This window comes from Dermochelys coriacea, chromosome 6, assembly GCF_009764565.3.
Source record: "Dermochelys coriacea isolate rDerCor1 chromosome 6, rDerCor1.pri.v4, whole genome shotgun sequence".
Taxonomy (NCBI): domain Eukaryota; kingdom Metazoa; phylum Chordata; order Testudines; family Dermochelyidae; genus Dermochelys; species Dermochelys coriacea.
The window spans coordinates 43,281,289-43,300,563 of record NC_050073.1 but is presented as its reverse complement, the minus strand read 5'-3'; the positions used below and the strand labels follow the sequence as shown (position 1 = coordinate 43,300,563).

The 19,275-nt window shown below is 40.6% G+C and overlaps 1 protein-coding gene across 3 annotated transcripts in view; it reads left to right on the top strand.

Moving 5' to 3' along the window:
- The window catches only part of NAV2 (neuron navigator 2), a 642,916-nt gene that overhangs the window by 179,378 nt on the left and 444,263 nt on the right, over positions 1–19,275 (top strand). The window lies entirely within an intron of this gene.

Below are 19,275 nucleotides of genomic sequence, written 5' to 3'. Positions count from 1 at the left end.
CAGGCCATTCATCTCCTTCATGAGTAAATCCAAGGGAGCCATAATTTCTGTTCAGACTATTGAGAAAGATATCTGTATTGTCAATTGTTGCGAGATTGCAGACATTCATCCTCCTAAAAGGGTGATAGCACATCATACCAGATCACAAGCAACATCCACAGCATTGCTTAAGAATGCACTGGTGTCTCATAGATGTAGAACTGTTATGTGGGCTTCAGTACATACATTTTTTGAAGCACTATGCTTTTTAGTCTATGCTGTCAGATATAATGTGGCTCTGGGTACTGCAGTGTTATCTTCAATTCTGAAGCTCCCTCCTCCCCCTGTGGAAACTGCTTGGAAGCCAACTGAAGTGGAGCACCCATAGAAATGCCACTTGAAAAAGAGGTTACTTATCTTGTGCACTAACTGCAGTTCTTCAAGATGTGTCCCCCTATCAGTGCTCCACTACCCATCCTTCCTTTCCCCTTCGCTTTGTACTGTTCTCTGTTCTCTGAGAGGCAGGCATTTGGGTAGAGAAGGAATGGAGAGCAGTTTGCCCACACCTCCCTATATAGTCTTGGTGTCTGGCATGAGGAGGCACAGGGCATATGCACAGGCCATACAGGCACTGTTAGCAGAAAAATCTCCGATCAAGGACTTGAGGCCCATGCACACCTGAACTGGAGCACCTATAGAGGGATGGACACATCTCAAATAACTGCAGTTACTGCACAAGGTGAATAACCTCTTCTCAGGGACCATTAGGAAAAGAATAGATAATAAAACAGAAAATATTTTAATGCCGCAATATAAATCCTTGGTACACCCACATCTTAAATATGCCATGCAGTTTTGGTCACCTCCTCTCACAAAAGATATATTAGATTGGAAAAGGTAAAAAGAAGAGCAAAAAAATGATTAAGAGTAAGTAACAGCTTCTGTATGAGGTGAGATTAAAAAGACTGAGACTACTTAGCTTAGAAAAGAGACAGCTAAAGTGAGACTATGATAGAGATCTATCAAATCATGAATGGCATGGAGAAAGTGTTTAGGGAAGTGTTATTTACCTCTTCTCATAACACAAGAACTAAGGCTTACCCGATGAAATTAATAGGCAGTAGATTTAAAACAAACATAGGTAGTACTTCTTCACACAACGCATGATCAACCTGTTGAATTCATTGCCAGGGGATGTTATGAGGGCCAGAAGTATTACTGGGTTAAAAAAAAATTAGATAAGTTCATGGAGGATAGGTCCATTAGTGACTATTAGCCAAATGATCAGTTGGCACAACCCCATGCCCTGGGTGTCACTAAACCTCCAACTACCAGAAGCTTGGACTGGATGAAGGGATGGATCCCTTCAGATAGCCTTGTTCTGTTCAATCCCTCTGAAGTATCTTTCACTAGTCACTGTCAGAGACAGGGCTAGATGAACCATTGGTGTGACCCAATATGGCTGTTCTTATGTTCTTATGTTTTTATGATTTATGTTACTATATGTAAGACTAAAAGAAAAGGAGTACTTGTGGCACCTTAGAGACTAACAAATTTATTAGAGCATAAGCTTTCGTGAGCCAAAGACATACAGAAATAAGAGCTTTACTTCATGGATAATTACTTTCTCTCATATCCTTTCTGAATAGTATTCTCTAGTATTTAATGTTTCTGGTTAAAGCATTCTTGACAAGAAATCTTCTTGTAACTTTTTGAAACTATGACAGGTTTCAGAGTAGCAGCCGTGTTAGTCTGTATTCGCAAAAAGAAAAGGAGTACTTGTAGCACCTTAGCGACTAAGAAATTTATTTGAGCATAAGCTTTCGTGAGCTATAGCTCACTTCATCGGATGCATTCAGTCACTTCACTGAATGCATTCGATGAAGTGAGCTGCAGCTCACAAAAGCTTATGCTCAAATAAATTTGTTAGTCTCTAAGGTGCCAAAAATACTCCTTTTCTTTTTTTGAAACTAGTGATTTATGATACCCTCCACCTTCCATTTAGGAAAAAGTGTATGCACACTTTATGTGCAAATTCAGATCCTGACTCTGCACTTGCATCCGCAAAGTTGAATCCTTTCGCCTACATAAACACCCCCCCATTAAGTTGTAAGATTGGGACCTTATAGTTAGAAGCTCCACAGAATAGATACAGTATTGGGCAGTGACAATGCAAGTTTTTCCTGTGTGTACCTTTACAGAGACTGCATTAGTGAGCCCAGGAGTTTCTTCCACCAGTTCTATGCTACTCTCTGAGGAAAAAGTTTAACTCGCTGCAAATCATGCTTTTACATTGAAAGGTCTGAGTGGAACACGTCAGAAGTGCAGGTGTCTGTCTGGAATCCTGTACAAGCCTAATCTACAGGGTTAAGACTGACAGATGCTTTAGACCAGAAAAGGGGGGCATGGAGGGAAGAAATGTTTTTTTCTGTCTTTATTATTAAAAAAGGGGGCAGTAGAACCCTCTCCCCTGCCCCCAACACATTGTTATTCTTTGTCTCCTTCTCTGGTGGACACAGTGGAAAAAATCAGTATTCTTGCCCCAGTAGACAAAGATGTATGTCACTTTTCCTTCAATTTATTCTAATTATAGTTTGTTTCAGAGGTAGAGACAAGACTGAAGGATCCTGCCAAGCAAACGCACTATAATTACATAGTACTTATATTTTTATAAAAATAAAAAATAAGTATTTTTTCTTTAGTAGAAGATACATCTCCGAATTCTACTGTACTTTCTTTTACCTGTCCAGTCAATAAAGGTAAGCCTTATGGAACCAGCAGGTGGCAGTGGAGAACATACTGCAAAGCTATAAGATTGCCAAAAGGATATTTCCTTTGCTTTCTCTGCTCACTACAGAAGTGCATGTTACTATTGTGTAGTGAGTGCTACTTTTCCCCCTAAGATTTGTTTCCAGAATCTCAGCCTTTTACAAACATTAATCGGATGCCAGCACTAGAATTCAGCTACCAGGAAAAAAGGAGGCCCTACTTTCATTTAGTGTGACCTCCGTGAAGAGTTGTAGCAGGGAGGCTCCTTCTTGAATTATCAACCCTGCAATAATTCCAACCCTGATGAGGACCCCATCCAGTACACTCAACAGAGGGGTTACATCTGCTCTGCTCTTTTGAAGTTGTTTAATCAAGCACATTCTGTGTTAGTTCCTTGTTACATCTCTCCCACATAGCTGAATGATGGTTCAGCTGTCTGTTCTCTTTCATCTGACTGTGGGAGAATGCAAAGTTTGAGCCTGTACTGTGGCAGAAAATTCAAAGAAGAGAGGGGAATATCTCTTGACCCATGTATATTGCTAATCAGGTGCAGCTGTTGTGGGTTCTACCTGCATCTCCTGTTCAGAACACGAATCAGCCTCTCCTTGGGTGTGACACAAAGTAGACACAGTTAGGTTCTTAGTTACTATCACCATCACAGCAACAAAAAAGTGCTCTGCTTTCCTATTCATAGTTTGAGGTTTACTGGCAATGAACCAAGTCACAATAGCTGTCTAGGAAACAGCAGGCTTAAATGTCTTGGGAAGGCCTTAAATTTGGAGATGATCTGTTGTATGAGGCGTGCATGGGTATACCACCAAGAAAAAGAAAATACAGTCCTGCTTGGTCTCTTTTAATGAGAAGGTCAAATCTGGGACAGTGGGCAAGAGGGTACTAGTGCATTATGTAACAGAGAGAGTTTCAGATGGGGACTTACCCGGGTTGGGGCTAGTTTTTTAAAGATAAAGATTGTGTCTTTGCTAGTTAGTTTTCGAGCACCTAAGTTTATAGTTTCAGAGTAGCAGCCGTGTTAGTCTGTATCTGCAAAAAGAAAAGAAGTACTTGTGGCACCTTAGAGACTAACAAATTTATTTGAGCATAAGCTTTCGTGAGCTACAGCTCACTTCATCGGATGCATGCAGTGGAAAATACAGTAGTGGATTTTATATACACAGAGAACATGAAACAATGGGTGTTACCATACACACTGTAACAAGAGTGTCACTTTAGAGCAGGGGTTGGCAACCTTTCAGAAGTGGTGTGCCAAGTCTTCATTTATTCACTCTAATTTAAGGTTTTGCATGCCAGTAATACATATTAAAGTTTTTAGAAGATCTTTCTCTATAAATCTATATTATATAACTAAACTGTTGTTGTATGTAAAGTAAACAAGGTTTTAAAAATGTTTAAGAAGCTTTTAAAATTAAATTAAAATGCAGATCTTATCAGTTTAGTGCAGTGGTTCTTAACCTGGGGTGCAAGATGCCCTTTCTGAGGGTATAAGAAATGCAATATTTTTTTTTAGAAGGTAGATCATCGAAAACACAAATTAAGCACAGGCACATAAGCACAACTACTTTGTTTCATCAAACCTATGTATTTATTAACAGTATACTTTTTTAATGATTACTGTAATATACAAAGTTTTTAAGTTTTCAAGTTTTTAAGATAATTGTAGTGTAATTTTTGATAAGGGGTAAGAGAACATATTTTAAGAACTTCAGACCGTCAGCAGGCTGAGCGGGGCTGGGTGTAGTGTATTAAATTGCTCCCCTTAGGAATGTGCTACTTATGGTGTACTACTTACACCAATCCTGATGCTCTGAGCGGCATGGTAAGGGGACGGGGAACAGGGGTGGTTGGATAGGTGTGGGAGTCCCGGGGGGCCTGTCAGGGGTTGGGAGTGTGGATAGGGGTCGGGCAGTCCGGGGATAGGGAGCAGGGGGGCTTGGATGGGGGGGTGGGGCCCCAGGGGGGCGTATGGGGGGGTGGGGTCCTGGGAGGGGACGGTCAGGAGACAAGGAGCAAGGGGGATTGGATGGGTGGAGGGTTCTGAGGGGGGCAGTCAGGGGGCAGGGGGTCCTGGGAGGGGGTGGTCAGGGGACAAGGAGCAGGGAGGGGGCTGTCAGGGGGCAGGAAGTGGGCCGGCTGTTTGGAGAGGCACAGCCTCCCCTACCCTGGTGTGGAGTATTAAATTTCTCCCCATAGGAATGTGCTACTTACAGTATATGACTTATGGCTGCCAGTCCTGGTGCTCTGCAAGTAGCACATTCCTATGGGGAGAAATTTAATACTGTACACCAGTGGACAGAACCCTAGACTGGTGGCAGGCTGAGCTGCTCAGCCCACTGACAGCCTGGGGTTTCATTCATCCAGGCCAGCAGCGGGCTGAGCAGGGGCTGCGGCCGGGACCCCGGCGGGCAGCAGTGTGCCAGTAAAAAATCTGTTTGCATGCTGCCTTTGGCACGCGTGCTGCAGGTTGCCAACCCCCCGACTAGTTCTTTGTACTGCAAAGAACAATGAGATTTGAATTCATATCCTGCATTCTGCTAAGCATTGTGGGATGCCATTGCTCTGTGCTCCCCAAATTTGGCTGCTATGGGTAGTGATTTTATTTTATATTGAGAATGTAGCTTTTGATCAAATTAGAGTGCAGATCACACAAGTTCTTTTATTCAAGTGGCTACATACGAAACATTATTGTTTGAGATTGGAGACATACACTCTCACAGAAATGTGAAAAGTTTACTTAAGATCTAAGCCAATCCAAATGCAAACAATAATGCACAGTAAATGATGCAAAGAATAAAGCAATCCCCAGAGTTGACATACAACATTATGAAGGTTGATGAAACAATGACAAAAATAAACAGTCAGTGAGACCATCAGAAGTGGAAATGATGTCGGAGCTACCATCGTCATTCCTATGATCTGACTCGTGAATATTCATACATCAGTTTTTATACTGCTTCTTTTGATACACCTATATATCCTTGTCTGTATTTCATTAAGTTTTAGACCCCTGTCCATATGTGGCTTTCTGAGGATACATAATTGGGGTTCTGATTGTTGAGATAGCTATTTGCATCAATATATTTGTCAATATTTCCAACAACTCAATGAGGTTAGCCTCGATGGAACATGTATCCAGTCCCCCACCCCCAAAATTCCATTAGGTTTGTTCTTATGCATTTAACTTGTCTAGTATAAAGAACTTATTGCTAAATCTTATTACAGTAGGTCAAATACTTGTGCTAACATCTTATAACTACAAGACAAACCTTATTAGGCCTTAGTTTATCGGTAAGCCTATCTTAATGTTAATATACTTTTATGTATGTTCTTCTACTTGAATTTCAGTTGTATTGGCTTTACTTATAACTACTAAAAAAATGTGCACACAGTATATGAATTAAGCTTACAACTGGATTAGGTTAGTGGTCACAAGTCAAGAAGAACAATTACTGTGGCTCACAAGTGCAAGATACACTCCCAGTCCTTTCACCCATCAGTAAGAAGCCCGGATGGACAGAAGTTTTTTTGTCGTTTTTCAGTTTGTTTGCACCTTGATCCAGGCAACTTGAGATGTTTTAGAGCTGTGCACAAAGTGAGAGGCTTCCAAAGGGTACCTGCCAGCTTCTTGGATTTCAAGCTGCTGTTTCAAAAGCTTTTCTTAGATTTTCAGGTGATCTCAGATGATCTGTGAATTGGGAGTTGCATCACCCTGTTAAAAATTCCATCTGGAGAGCCTTGTCTATCCTGTTTGTTTGTTTTTCCTTCCTATAGTTAATTGAGCTTGTCACTTGAAATTTGACAGTCCTGGCAGTCTTTTCATCTGGATCCTGACATCTTGGAACAACACCTCTATTTTTAAGGCAAGATTTCAGATTTTGTGTTCTTTTAAAAAGAGGAACATTTAAGCTGACAGTGTCTGTACGAGTCTGTTCCTGACTTAACAGAAATAAGAACCATACGGTTCGAGTAATTATTTTCAGGTATATTAGATTTTTGTATTATTGAACCTTTATAAGGTTTGAGAAGAAGCAGGTGAATGCTCACATCTCCTGGAACTGTCAGGCCATTCTACCTGGTGCTTGCAGTAGCAGTAGGGTTCTAGAAAAGTACTAAAAATAAAATAGTGGCTCCATTGAATTCAGTGGTAAAGCTGCATTGACTTCAGTGCAGCCAGGATTTCACCCCAGTAGTTGAATCTTCTGAGGTAAAGGAGGGCATGGAAGGGAAGGAGGATTAGTTCCATGATATAATCTATCCCCCACCCATGTTCCCCATGATCTCATAGAAGACTTTCTACCCAGTCAGGGTTCTATTGCCATACAGAGGGTAGCAAGATATCATTGCTCCTTTGGACATCTGTGTGGATATCGGCAGCATTTTCTTCTGTGGCCTCCTGGCCAAGTTATTGAAACAGTTCACTGCAATTGACGCTCGTTGGCCTGAACGGTTGCTAGAGAACTGTCATCAGGCACTCTTTCTTTAGTGAGGATGCTCCCTTCCCTCACTCCTTGCTTCTGATTGCCTGTATGGGAGAGCTCTTAGCCATCCTTTGATTACTTCCTTGTTTCCTTACATACTCTTGTTTGTGTGATTGCTGATCTAAACTAGTGAGAATATTTTTCTGATATACATTTTACTCCTTGCTGCATCTCCTGTCTTTTAAACTGCTTTAGAAAATGCTATCAAAATGATCAACATTTTCCTATACCAAATGCTGGTTTTCAGTAATGTTTTTGCTACTATTTTTGCTAATGTTTTTGACCAAAGATTTGATACATATTTTGATTAAAAATGTTGCAAAAATTTTCTGAAAACTAAAACATTTCAAAAAAGAGTCAAGTTCTTTTGTGTAAATTTCAATTAAGGCGAATGCCATTTTTTGTTGGAGAAAATCTTGGTTCAAAACATGTTAAGCTGCTCCAGTTCTTAGACTCTTCGCTAAACTGCCTACAGGTTCATCGAAACCACAGCTCAGCTGGAACAGCGCTTCCCAAATAAACATGAGGCCCTGTGTAAGAAGCCAGTCTAAATTGAAGCCAGAGCCTGCTGCTTAGATCCTCTTCCATGCTTTAAGGCCCTAATCCTGTAAACACTTACAACTACGAGTCTCCTTGAAATCAGTGAAACTACTAGTGGCAGTTAAGCATGTGCCTAAGCATTAAGAGGCTCAAGACCTAAATGACCAGCTCCATATAAGAGGAAGGAAAACAAAATGGCTGTTTGGAATAATCTTATGTACAACCCTTTTAGCTTTGAAATTACATTTCTTTTTGTTTTAGGGGTAGCTGTAACAACATGTTAATGCAAGTCTCAAGAACATTAGTATTTGGGATGTTTCAGAGTAGCAGCCGTGTTAGTCTGTATTCGCAAAAAGAAAAGGAGTACTTGTGGCACCTTAGAGACTAACAAATTTATTAGAGCATAAGCTTTCGTGAGCTACAGCTCACTTCATCGGATACATTTGGTGGAAAAAACAGAGGGGAGATTGATATACACACACAGAGAACATGAAACAATGGGTTTATCATACACACTGTAAGGAGAGTGATCACTTAAGATAAGCCATCACCAGCAGCAGGGGGGGGGAAGGAGGAAAACCTTTCATGGTGACAAGCAAGGTAAGCTATTTCCAGCAGTTAACAACAATATCTGAGGAACAGTGGGGGCTGGGGTGGGGGGGAGAAATAACATGGGGAAATAGTTTTACTTTGTGTAATGACTCATCCATTCCTAGTCTCTATTCAAGCCTAAGTTAATTGTATCCAGTTTGCAAATTAATTCCAATTCAGCAGTCTCTCGTTGGAGTCTGTTTTTGAAACTTTTTTGTTGAAGGATAGCCACTCTTAGGTCTGTAATCGAGTGACCAGAGAGATTGAAGTGTTCTCCAACTGGTTTTTGAATGTTATAATTCTTGACGTCTGATTTGTGTCCATTCATTCTTTTACGTAGAGACTGTCCAGTTTGGCCAATGTACATGGCAGAGGGGCATTGCTGGCACATGATGGCATATATCACATTGGTAGATGCGCAGGTGAACAAGCCTCTGATAGTGTGGCTGATGTGATTAGGCCCTATGATGGTGTCCCCTGAATAGATATGTGGACTTGGGATGTGTGAGATACAATATAATCCACATGTATTCAACCAATCATAGGACTAGTATATGTTATGACAAACATTTCAATAATCAAAAATACCTGCTTTTTCCTCTAAACTCCCTCTCCCTACAAACTATGTATGAAGGCATGTTGCCACCTAACGGGATTCAGTAACAGCAGCAAAATGTGCTCTCTCTCTCTCTCTGGTTTTCTTTACATGTTCTCATTTACATCCTGTATTCATATGTCTGAAAGAGATGATCCAGGCAGGGACTTTTGTGAATGTTTTACTGCCAGATGCCGTTTCCGGGGGCCAATTCATAATGCAGACTTTATGGCAATTTAAATGCTTTGCAAGTAAAGGTAAGGATTGCATGTAATCTGGGATATCCTCTAAATCCCACTCCTTCATAACACCTCCCTCTCTCCCATGATGCTCTGAAGAGGCTCCTTAAAACCAGTTTATAAGGGAATACCTAATGTGTATTAAGGGTATCCGCCACAGTTGGGTAACTTTTTATTTTATCTGGGAAGAGTCAACTGTACAAGAAAGCAAGAGAAAGAACTATTGGAGGCGTAAATTTTTTATATGAATTATGGATGGAAAAAACTTTAACTTTTCTGATGCAAATAGTAGGCTAATGTTATGACCAGAATTTCCACCCATCCTTTCTATATCCTGTTTTACTGGCAAATGAACTGAGGGATATCAGCCCTCTGGTGTTAGTTTACTGGGAGGAGAATTAATGGGAGACAACATCAAACGCTACTGAATTATATTCATATGTTGTCAGTTTCCTCTCCTGAAGGAAATTTGGTGGTGGTTAGAAAAGCAATTTTTATGTATGTATTTTTCATTTTGTACAGATGTTTTCAGGTAACACAATAGAGATAAACAAGGTATGTGCTCAGTCAACTTCAGATTACAGCAGCAAAAAATCAATACACACAAGAGAATTGAATTCATCCAAATACCGGATCAGGCCCCCATTTTTAAAAAAAACATCAGTTTGGTGGAGGGGAGAGGATGAATGGAGGAAGAGAGTATTGAAAATTTCCCTGATGTGGTCATATTTTTCTTTTATCTTTCCTATTATCTATAGTCTTGTCATCAGAAGGCAACTGTCATTATTTGTTGTCTTACAGATTCTAGCAAAGAAGAAACATTCTGAGCATACAACTTGACACAGGCCATGGCGAATGCATAAATCTCCTCCCCTGATGGAAGGCTGGTATATGTAAACATATACAACATCCTGCAAAAACTTAAGTACATACATAACTTATAGATATAAGTAATCCTGTTGCGTTTCATGGGACATCTCATGTCTGCATAGTTATGCACATACTTAAGCATTTTCGGCACTGGAGCCATAGTGTACACAGAGAACACTGATATACAATCACCTCTGGGATAGAAGAGTGGCAGTCAAGGGAAGAAATGAAACTATGGCCTAGGCCAGCAGGGCAAACCTCTACTCCTATAAATAATAATGTTTACATTTAATGTCCAAAGAGAGCAAGCAAGACTCCCTTTTCTTAGGGTCCCTTCTGAAAGAGACCACCTCCCCGTCCCCCGTCCCCCATAGTAAACTGTTTGTGGAATTCAATTTATCTGAGTTGGAAAGATGAAGAGCAAGTTGACCATGCCAAGATTTAAACCTGTAGACCCAGGAAGTATTTTATTCTAGATGACTCACCACTAAGCCCTCCATTCTGGCTAAACAATCTTATCCCAGGAAGGATGTGCTAGAGTAAATGTTTTTTTACTGTACATGGTATATTTTCATCACCAAGCAAGTGAATATATTTGGTAAGCATTGCATTCTCAAGAGGTTGGGGGATGGGTGCTTAGACATAATCCTGCCTTACACTTGAAGTATAACTATAGTTTAGACAGTTTTTGTTTCTGAATTAATTTGTGATGCTAGAGTGTACTTTCCCCAAAGATGCACAAAAGTTAGTTGACCATTTTTGCTATGTATTTCTAAAACAATGGGAAGAAATGACAACGGATTTTCAATGCTTCGACATTATTTTTGCTTTACTACTCTATATTATCCTTGGATGCATAGTTTCCCTTCCATATGTGTGCAAATCTCCCACCATTGCAAATGGGGGTTGTGTGTGTATGGAGGAGATCAGACTCCCCCTTAGTGTTCATGAATTAAAGTACTACAGATGCTTGAAGATGAAATCCTTTGTATGTCCCCATGCATGTTTAATTATCCATAAAGCTTAGCCATTACTGCAGCTTCTGTATTAATACTTCGGAAGGGATGATTTGGGTTCATTAGCCCTTTTTGTGTTAACTCTTTAAACAGGCTTTACAGAAGGCTGAGATTTCTACTAAGCTCTTAGGAAAATCATACTTCGACATGATTGTTACCTCTGTGGTGGCTTCACTGGCTCTAAACTGAGCCTATCTGCAGCCCTGGTGGCTTGGATGGAAGTGAATTGTGGGACTCTCATGTTGAAGATAAGGTCAGAATTTAACTAATGTGGACTGATCAGGACTTTTGGGAGAGGAGAGAGATGCAGCGATTTGAGATGTGGAGAGAAGGTAGAGCTCTTAGTTTCTTGAGGAAAGGGGAAGCTCGTATCATTATGGAGAAGCTCCTCCAGTGGCTGCCATGGAGTCTGACTTGCATTAGTAGTTTTGCATTCTTGAAGAAACTGCTTGCCCTTTTGACTTCAGAATAAATTAAGCCCTTAACATGAAGTGTGAGGGCAGCTTTGAGCTTTTGGCTGCATCTGCAGAGCAGTTTGGTATTGCATACTAGTCTCTCTGACATTACTGAGTTTTATGTTACAGTCAATTGCAGGCTATATGGAAGAGATCGATACTGGGAATGAATCCAAGAGCAGAATTTTGCCTTTTTTGGGTGAAATCCTCACTCCATTATAGTTCACGGGAGTTTTCCCATTGACTTAAGTGGGGCCAGGATTTTACCCTACCTGTGCATCAGTGGATGGCTAAACAAACTGGCATTAAATGATGGCCCACGAGGGAATGGAATTTCACATCCTCACGGAGATTGGCTACAGGTAAGAGGAGTATGAGAGAATGGGTAAGGAGAGCCCACATTTGTATGAGTGCCTCTTGGCCATTCTTCCACAGAAACAGGAGCTAAAACAAACCATGCTGGTGGTGTAGTGTCATTTAGTACTTGGAGAAGGCAACAGGAAGATTAGGATTCCTGGATTCTGTGAATTCTCATCTTAGACACTTGGGCGAGGCATTTAGGGTAAATTTTCAAACATGAGTACCTAAAGTTAGAGACCAATGTCTATATTTAGGCACCTTAATATGTGAACTGATTTTCAGAAAGGCTGAGCTCCAACTGCCTCCTTTAGCCTTTCTCCCCAGCCCACCAACTGCCTCTCCTTCCTGAAAAACCATTTAGATTTCTGTCTGGCATTTGCAATGCTATTGTTGTGAGTAGACGTGGTGACCTGTGAAATTAAATTTTGTGCCTGCCACAAATAGCAAAGAAATATACCAAGAAATGTTTGTTAATGTACAGCTCTTTGAACCTAAAATAAAGCACTATGTAATTTGCTAAGTATGACTGTTATTATTTATTTATAAATTTATTTTATTGGTCTGTCTATGAGATTTCCAGAAATCTGCCATTTTAGCCTAAGAACTTAGATTCCTGTTGGACGATTAAAATACAGCATTGTATATCAAGGAATCAGCCCCTCTGTGTATTGTACATTATTTTCACTAACAAAGGTCAGGTTCCCTTTCTATTAAATTTGATCTCCATCAGATATGAATTTGGTGACTTTCCAGACTGTGGGTCTCTAATTATCCATTGGTTTACACTGCTTTTCATTGCTGTGCCCAACTAACATGCTAATTTACTCTCATTCCTCTTTCAGCCTGGGCCTTGTTTCGATAGATATTGCCAGTTAACTTGATTTGTGGGTTTTGCTTTTTATAAAAAATGATTCCAGTGCACATAGGTCAAGCAGGGGGATTTCATAAACGTAGGTAGGCCACAAGCCAAATGAATACATAGATGTGTTAATCCATTATGTCACCAAACTAGATGTTCCATGGATCTTACCCTAGCCACCTTCCCCAAAAAGGCAGGGTCTGATAGAGCAGTTGTCAGGTCAAGTTTCATTGCTGTATAGAGTAAGACTGCTTTCCTTGTTGCATCAATTTGGAAACTAAAATATAGTAATTTGTCATAGTCACTTTTTAAATGTGAACTTTTTTTAATTGCAGAGATTCACAATAATTGCCACTAATTATTTCAGAATGATAACACAGCCCAGCGTAGCCAGCTGTCAGTTAAACAGATGTCACTGTGTAGATGCCCTTAAATAGTTCTGTTCTTCAATTAGAAATTGTAATGGAGATGTAAGGGCAGTTACGAGCCACATCTGTTAAATTTAAACATGGCTATAACAAACCAGAACTGTGACTATTCTTAGTTCAAACAGTAGCATGAGCAAGAGAAATAGTCCTCATATGTTGGGTCTCGTGCAGAGGCAGAGAAATACCATACTGCTCTGATGGCTTCCATCTCCCTACCCAGAACCTCCTAAGGTATAAGAATGATGCTCCCCACCTGGCAACCATTGTGGATGTGCAGAAGTGGAGTTTTCTTCTGAAGACCTCTCTACTCCCCACAAAAATCCCTGCTTCTCGCTCTGTGACCACTACTGAAGCCCAGCCTAGGTGATTGCTATGCTGTGCCCCCAGCCACCTTCAATGTGAGGCCTTTGTTGACTTTGCCCTCTACTTCCTCCCACTCCTGTGATACAAAGGAACTGCTACAGAACGTTACTTATGAATGTAATGTGACCCCCTGTGTGAGCTATTCTCATCTTTCCATTGTGTGATGAGGGGAATACTTCTGTTCTTGCAGCTTTAAGAGTCTGTAGATGAAATTCTGACTCCATTAAAGCCAATGGCAAAACTCCCATTGACTTCAGTAGGGCCAGGATTTCACCTGTGTCCTCCAGGGGAAGGGAAAGATTTCCCCCAGGAGGTATGCTATCAGTTTCTCAGTCCTGATTTGTAGTTCTCATCTCTTCATCAAAGGCTAGCTGTGCCAAATGAATTGGATGGTTTTGTGATATGGACAAAAACCTACCACAAACCAGGCCGAGATTGTTATGCTTATGTCACTTGCAACTGAACAAAACTGGCATTGAAACTCTGACTCTGTAGGTAGGAGACTAATGGGTGAACACGCTGTGCTGCTAACCTTCCCTGTTACCCAGTTGAGTATATAAATTCAGAGACTTCTGAACTTTTATTATATTTTCCTTTTATTCATGCACGCAGCTGATGTAAAAAGAAAAGGAGTACCCGTGGCACCTTAGAGACTAACAAATTTATTAGAGCATAAGCTTTCGTGAGCTACAGCTCACTTCATCGGATGCATTTGGTGGAAAAAGCAGAGGAGAGATTTATATACACACACACACACACACACACACACACAGAGAACATGAAACAATGGGTTTATCATACACACTGTAAGGAGAGTGATCACTTAAGATAAGCCATCACCAGCAGCGGGGGGGGGAAAGGAGGAAAACTTTTCATGGTGACAAGCAAGGTAGGCTAATTCCAGCAGTTAACAAGAATATCAGAGGAACAGTGGGGGGTGGGGTGGGAGGGAGAAATACCATGGGGAAATAGTTTTACTTTGTGTAATGACTCATCCATTCCCAGTCTCTATTCAAGCCTAAGTTAATTGTATCCAGTTTGCAAATTAATTCCAATTCAGCAGTCTCTCGTTGGAGTCTGTTTTTGAAGCTTTTTTGTTGAAGTATAGCCACTCTTAGGTCTGTGATCGAGTGACCAGAGAGATTGAAGTGTTCTCCAACTGGTTTTTGAATGTTATAATTCTTGACGTCTGATTTGTGTCCGTTCATTCTTTTACGTAGAGACTGTCCAATTTGGCCAATGTACATGGCAGAGGGGCATTGCTGGCACATGATGGCATATATCACATTGGTAGATGTGCAGGTGAACGAGCCTCTGATATTGTGGCTGATGTGATTAGGCCCTATGATGGTATCCCCTGAATAGATATGTGGACAGAGTTGGCAACGGGCTTTGTTGCAAGGATAGGTTCCTGGGTTAGTGGTTCTGTTGTGTGGTGTGTGGTTGCTGGTGAGTATTTGCTTCAGATTGGGGGGCTGTCTGTAAGCAAGGACTGGTCTGTCTCCCAAGATCTGTTAGAGTGATGGGTCGTCCTTCAGGATAGGTTGTAGATCCTTGATGATGCGTTGGAGAGGTTTTAGTTGGGGGCTGAAGGTGATGGCTAGTGGCGTTCTGTTGTTTTCTTTGTTGGGCCTGTCCTGTAGTAGGTGACTTCTGGGTACTCTTCTGGCTCTGTCAATCTGTTTCTTCACTTCAGCAGGTGGGTATTGTAGTTGTAGGAATGCATGATAGAGATCTTGTAGGTGTTTGTCTCTGTCTGAGGGGTTGGAGCAAATGCGGTTATATCGTAGCGCTTGGCTGTAGACAATGGATCAAGTGGTATGATCTGGTTGAAAGCTAGAGGCATGTAGGTAGGAATAGCGGTAAGTAGGTTTCCGATATAGGGTGGTGTTTATGTGACCATCGCTTATTAGCACCGTAGTGTCCAGGAAGTGGATCTCTTGTGTGGACTGGTCCAGGCTGAGGTTGATGGTGGGATGGAAATTGTTGAAATCATGGTGGAATTCCTCAAGATCTTCTTTTCCATGGGTCCAGATGATGAAGATGTCATCCATGTAGCGCAAATAGAGTAGGGGCATTAGGGGACGAGAGCTGAGGAAGCGTTGTTCTAAGTCAGCCATAAAAATGTTGGCATACTGTGGGGCCATGCGGGTACTCATCGCAGTGCCGCTGATTTGAAGGTATACATTGTCACCAAATGTGAAATAGTTATGGGTGAGGACAAAGTCACAAAGTTCAGCCACCAGGTTAGCCATGACAGTATCGGGGATACTGTTCCTGACGGCTTGTAGTCCATCTTTGTGTGGAATGTTGGTGTAGAGGGCTTCTACATCCATAGTGGCTAGGATGGTGTTTTTAAGAAGATCACCAATGGACTGTAGTTTCCTCAGGAAGTCAGTGGTGTCTCGAAGATAGCTGGGAGTGTTGGCTTTCTGCAACAATTGATTTTAATACCTACAGCATTGAGAACTTTTAAAGCTGTTGTATATGAATATATAAATATGGTGTCATATCCTTTCTATTTTCATGGAATCATAGATACTGAGTAGGGAAAACAAACTGTTTCGTCATGTCTCTCTCCCTGCAAATAATAATGCAGGAACATTCTTTAACATGCAAATATCCTGAAACACCTCTGTGCAACCTCTTTGTTATAAATATACATTGATATTTCAGTCACTCAGATCCTGCCATTTGCCTGTTGCTGCAGGGTATAATTTGTAATTTGCTGACAACAGGGGGCAGAGCAAGTTTACGTTTTAAATGGGGAGGCTGACTTTCAGAGATGAGTCAATGATCTATTCAAATGAAAGCCTCCTCTCATTGAGAGAGATAATAGCAAATACTTTTCTGTATACATCTCCTATGTTTAGTATAACTTGTGGTGCTCTAATCATTGCAGGGCCTCAATTTCTATCTCAGAGAGTCTTTTATAAAGCAGATAAAACAGTTAGTCAATAAATTTGTATTCATTTTGGTTGACTCAAAATCTTTTTATTAACTGTTTATTTAATTTTAGTCACCCAATATGGCTCTGGCAAGCTCTCAGCATACTTCTGGCTGCCTTGACTGTCTAAAGAGACTTTTGGCAGGGTCCTAGGTCTGGGATTTGCACGCTTTTTCCATCCTAACAAGCATGCTTGAGGCGCCGAACCATACTTAGAAAATAAAAAAAGGAACAAACTTTACTTAACCATGAAAGGAGTAGGAAGGGAATCTGTTGCTTCCATTATTACCTCCACGAGCCTTGATCTAATTTGGATTCTGATATTAAAGAAGAAATGGCCCCCAGCCCCTACTGAACACAAAGAAAAGCACAAAAATATCACCAAATATCACTGTTTTATATTTTTAAAATATAAGCCATAATTTGGGGGGGGGGGAGAGGACAAAGGAGGGAAAGCCATAGTGATTTTAAGAACATCTTCACATTTATCTAAGTAGATACCACATCGCTGTTGGGAAAGGCAAATCTTCATTTGCATTTTATTTGATTCTTTTCTAAAACAATCCATCAGCTCAGGGCGCATAAGGCACTATTGGCCTGATGCTTTTATTGACCCCGAGGCCTCCTTACTCACATGAGTAAAGACTATATCCCCAAATAAGCATTTTCGGGGCAGGCTTCTTTTATGTTAAATGTCAAAATTGTCATTAATAGCCTACAAATAATCCCAAATATATAAACTTGAATTTTAGGATTTTTTTTTTAATGGCTGTTTAGCAAACAAGTTATTTGCCTTACCTGGTTTCTGTAGTGGTCATATTGTTTTGTATTGAACTGAGCTGTGTCATTACAGTGACATTATTAGTGATTAAGGATAATCTTAATTTAGAATAAGACTTTGAAAATTATATAACATAAAATTTTCTTTATATGGAAATGTTTATACAATATAAACGTTTGCTTAGTAAAGCAGCTCTTTTTCATCTGGATAGTCTCTCTCTATACAGTACATCATACCAGACAATAGACAAAGTGTTTTAGTGGTGGCGGCAGTAGATAAATGGAACACAGCTTCATCTCCCTCCTGCTACAGGAGATATTATCACAAACTTAGCACCAAACTGCAGTGTTTAACTCCTACTTATAAATGCACCGTATCTCATTCTTGCCAAATGAACAAACGATGGGTGGTAAATACAGTTTACAGGTTATTTTAGAGCAATCCATTTATTCCTTGCCATTTATAATTAGGAGTTATTGATCTTGTCAGCTGCAGCAGAAGATATCAGGGAATCACTGGTGGCAGTATCTTAAGTCATTATTTAAATTAAAATAATAACACTAATAAAGGCATCCTGACGGTGATGCTAATCCATTGTATAAAATTCCATGGAACCTTCATGTAGTTGCAGCAATTTGTTTCCTAAAATTAACTTAATTGTTTTTTCAAGGATTTCAAAAAAATTATTATAAATAGTACTGCTATCTGTGCTTACAGAGTTGTGACCACTCAATCTATACAAACTTGAAGTGCTTTTGGTTTGAAGGGGAAGCTGAAGACAGCACAATGGAATGCTGTTTCTGTAATATTTATAATTGCTGTATAAATATTTCTGTCTAGATTATATTCCAATATTTCCTTCTCATCTTATTCATACTTTAAAATAAAAATGAAAATATCACCCCCTCCAAACACAGTATCTCTGACTGTGGACTCTTCTCTGTTCCTGTTACATGTTGTTCCAAGTCAATGTTGTGTATCCTCAGGAGGCTCTCACCTTCTTGAGCTGGAGGCTTAAGGGTATCGGGGATGGTTCATTCTCTGCTACATTTTTATGTCAAATGCTTTCAGTACTACATCTAAAAGGCTAAGATCTGGCCTTTTTGCATTCATGTGAAAATCGAAGACCAGGTTTGGGAATCACAAAGAACAATGATTTGCGCCCTGCTTCTGGCTTCCTCAAAACCTGCAGGGTAAACTCTTCAGGGCTGTTCTCTCTGTTGCATTGTAGCACAGGGCTTAGGACTCAAGGGACATAGTGTGTGTGCTTAAGCATGGGTTCAGGGTGTCTGATCTGTGCAGTTAAGCATGTACTTTCCTGATGGCTTGTGAAGCCTTCCTTGGTGATGGCACAAACAACTATGAGATCTGCCCTGCAAAGTATTACATGCCCTTAGCTCCTGTTGTCTTATATTGAAAATTCAGTATTATTCTTAATAAAAAAAACCCTACCTACCAATATTGCATGTTATGGAACAGCTATATCACTGCTATATATGGTATTTTTGAAAGACTTATGTCACCATAGTGTCTACGGGTATGTCTACACTGCAGTAAAACTCCCTCAGCTGGGCTGTGGCAGCTGACTCTGGCTGCCGGGCTATAAAATTGCCATGTAGATATTCTGGTTTGGGCTGAAACCTGGAATTTGGGACCCTGTGGGGGTAGAATACCAGAGCCTGGGCGCCCACCCAAAATGGAATGTCTACACTGTAATTTATAGCCCCTGAGCCCGAATCAGTTAACGCAGGCCAGCTGGGGGTGCTGCATTGCAGTGTAGGCATGTTCTGTGTGCCTTAAAGGCTTTACACAGGAAAGCACTTAAACACATGTCTAAGTTGTGCCATTAAAGTCAATAGGAAACTTACCATTGACTTAAATGTCATCTTGACCAACCCTGATGGCCCAAGTTCAGGAAAGCCCTTCAGCATGTGTTTGACTTCAATGGCACAACTTAGACATGTGTTTAAGTGCTTTCCTGAATAGCAAT